The sequence below is a fragment of the Corvus brachyrhynchos genome, unplaced genomic scaffold, assembly GCF_000691975.1.
Source record: "Corvus brachyrhynchos isolate BGI_N302 unplaced genomic scaffold, ASM69197v1 scaffold961, whole genome shotgun sequence".
Classification (NCBI taxonomy): domain Eukaryota; kingdom Metazoa; phylum Chordata; class Aves; order Passeriformes; family Corvidae; genus Corvus; species Corvus brachyrhynchos.
In genome coordinates, this window is record NW_008236008.1 from 776,268 (window position 1) to 779,488 (window position 3,221).

The 3,221-nt window shown below is 43.0% G+C and overlaps 1 non-coding gene across 1 annotated transcript; it reads right to left on the minus strand.

Moving 5' to 3' along the window:
* Nucleotides 1-3,125: 3,125 nt before the first annotated feature.
* On the minus strand, nucleotides 3,126-3,216 carry TRNAY-GUA. Its single transcript is given in 2 exon segments — nucleotides 3,126-3,161; nucleotides 3,180-3,216. It is a non-coding gene; the product is annotated as a tRNA-Tyr (tRNA).
* Between the last annotated feature and the right edge of the window lie 5 nt (nucleotides 3,217-3,221).

Here is a 3,221-nt window from a genome sequence, read left to right on the forward strand (position 1 = left end):
CTGCTGAAACGGGGAAGGGGAATGTCCTGAGGAGATAAGAATCATGTCTAAGTGCTCAGGATGAGAGCTGAGAGAGCTGCTGATAGCTGAGTGATAGCTGGGTGACCCTGAAATCCCGCTTAGGTCACGTGAAGAGTAGGTACAAAAAGAAGCATGTGTTTACAATATTCAAAATAGATTCACCAACAAAGAGTACCTCAGTAAAGGAATAATAAAGTTTCAGGTACTAAAGAAATCAGGAAAATGTTCTCTTGTTTCCAGTGTTTTCCCATCTTTGCAATCAGCAGAACATCTTGTCTACGCATGTGCCACATATCTCAGACTGAATGCATCAGGAAGCACCTTGTTGTGCAGGAACATTTTCACCATCTTTCCTTTGAAATCCTTCAGGCAGACTGAAACTTTTTACCCTCATACTCCCATGAGATTTATTCTGTTTTCGCTCTCTCCAGCAAAAGGGACAGCTTTTGTTTGAAACACAAACGAACCTTTTCATACAAGACAGGACCTGAAAATTTCCTTTCTGTTGGAGCAGAAGTCCCCCCTGTACACATCAGGCTATTTAAAAACACCTCATCCCTCTGTTTGCCTGAGGTGCCCTACTCCAATAATAAACCTGGTGTATCAGAGTGAAATGTTGTATGATTGGGGTGTTTATAATCTCTGGCATCTTTCATTATTAAGTGATACAAATGATTGAATAGACTGTACCCACACAGCTCATTATTGGCCCTTGCTGGATACGAATATAATCATGCACTTGCAGGTGACTGTCACTAATAACCTGCACCTAAATGAAGTATTTCACAAGTTACACCATCAAGCAAACACTGAACAGTTTGCTACTGTAGTGAAAAACATTTAGTACCTTTAGATCCATGAGCATGTCCTAGAAGAGTGGGAAGCTGAGCCAGTCACATGAATGTAACAGGCTGTAGCTCAAGAGGCAGAATAGTTGCTTAGCATAAAGTAAGTCCTGTAGGACCTGAGTCCTACATTTTGTGAGGGTTTTTGGGTTTGTTTTTTTTTCTTTCCCGGCTTTCATTCTCCTTCAGGGGTATTACACTCTTACACAGAAATGCACTCGTCAAATCTTTCTGAGTGGGTGGGAGAGAAAAAAAGTCTTAGAGATGGATATAGAGGGAGAAAGGAGATTATCGCTTCTCCAGAAGAAAGCCTGTGTATGCTTTTATTTTTGAGCTATCCTTTAGGAGAAATGAAAAGAGTTGCCACTGAATCAGTGAAAAGGAACAAAGGAGTTTGGAAAAGTTTATATAGGAAGGGGTGAATTTTGGGAATAAAATAAATCTTTGGCCCTGGATAGAGTCTGTGCCCTGTCCCACACCAGGGAATGGCACAGGGATGTCCTTTTGGACTGTGGATTCAGATTTGACTGCTAGTGAATACAAACTTGTGTGGATAACAGACAGCTAAGGAAATGGATGTCTTTTCTCAATTTGTCCTCACCAAGATGCCTCTGTTCCCTAAAAGGCAGGTTTTCATGCCTGGGTTCCTCATGGGACAACTCCTGAGAGGGATACACTGCACCATGATGGAAGAGAAGGGAGAAAAGGTTGTTGCTGATATCTGTGTGTGTGTCCATACACATCAACAAAAGCATACTAATTAATAAAGAGGTATCTGTGGCCAGGGATGTAATGCACAAAGAGAAGCAGTGTGCAGGTCTGACTCCTGAACTTCATAAATCCGTTTCCCTGCTGATAATCTTGCTTGTACTATATTCCCACAGAGTGGGGTTCCTTGCTCTCATATCTGAAATCTACCTCAGAGAAACACTCCCACACAGAGAGAGGACTCACTCGGGGTTCTGTTGAAGGAGAAAACTTCACTTCCATTCTCCCCCTGCTATGCAGACAGATTTGGACACTTTCAGACACGTTTACTCTCTCCAAGCCAGGAGCTGTTGCCAAGCACGTTTTTCTGCACCCCACGTAGCACCTGTAATGGAAAAGACTTGAAGGAAAAAGGAAACAATAGAACACAAGAGAGAAAAAAGCAGAGTATGAGTGCTGACTCTCCTATTAACTACGTCCTAAGCAAGCCTACATCTGCCTGCATTAAACCCCTTCTGTATAAGGACCTCTATGACCCCTCTCCCTCTGCTCCACATTCTGCTAGAACATCCCATGTCTCCCTTTTTGGCACATCCAAAGGACCAAACATCATATCTGTTGCCTTAAGTCAAGAGACTGTGGGGACTTCTATCCACTCTTATCAGCCAGGCTGCTCACAGCCCTCATTTATAAGGATTATCTGGCATCACAGTTTATATGGATTGTTTGGTATCACATAAAGCAACATGCAAAACAAGGAGAGACTGTTCAGAGCTGAACACTAAGGATCACCATGGAAAAAAAGATCTAACAAAACTAGCTAAAAGTGAGCTAAAAATGCTTATTTTTTTTTGCTTCACATAGGAGAATGCCAAATATAAATTATTAAATTGAGAGAGGACTCATTAAGGCATATAAGTATCTCAGAGGTGGGTGCCACAAGGATGGTGCCAGACTCTTTTCAGCGGTGGCCAGTGACAGGACAAGGAGCAATGGCCATAAACTAAAGCACCAGAAATTCCAGCTCAGCATGAGGAAGAACTTCCTTACACTGAGGGTGGCAGAGCATTGGAACAGGCTGCCCAGGGAGGTCATGGAATCTCCCTCTCTGGAGACATTCAAAACACCTGGATGCATTCCTGTGGAACCTGCTCTAGGTGACTCGACCTCAGCAGAGGGGTCTCCAGAGGTCCCGTCCAATCCTAGCAATTCCGTGATTATGATAATATATTAGTTATTAAATCTCATTAAATAATAATTAATTACAGTTTTATTAAAGGTAATAACCAATACTATTACGGAAAACAACAAAGCATTCCAAAAGCATTGCTGCAACACGGATTTCAGTATTTACTGCAGGGCAGCCACCTCTTTGAGTTATTTTCTTTTTTTTGTTTCCCCCGAGGAAAAAAAAAAAAAAGAAAAAGAAAAAAATAAAAGTGAATTGCTTGTGTACCACACGTGTTTGAAACGGCTCTAGGAGCGTAGTCTTGAGAGGGAGCGAAGCCGCACTCGGGTCCCTCACCCAGCGGCCAGAAAAATTTAAGCTTCCCCTGCGAGCCGGAATCGAACCAGCGACCTAAGGATTCCCGCGGGGCGCGGCCTCTACAGTCCTCCGCTCTACCAGCTGAGCTATCGAAGGGACCT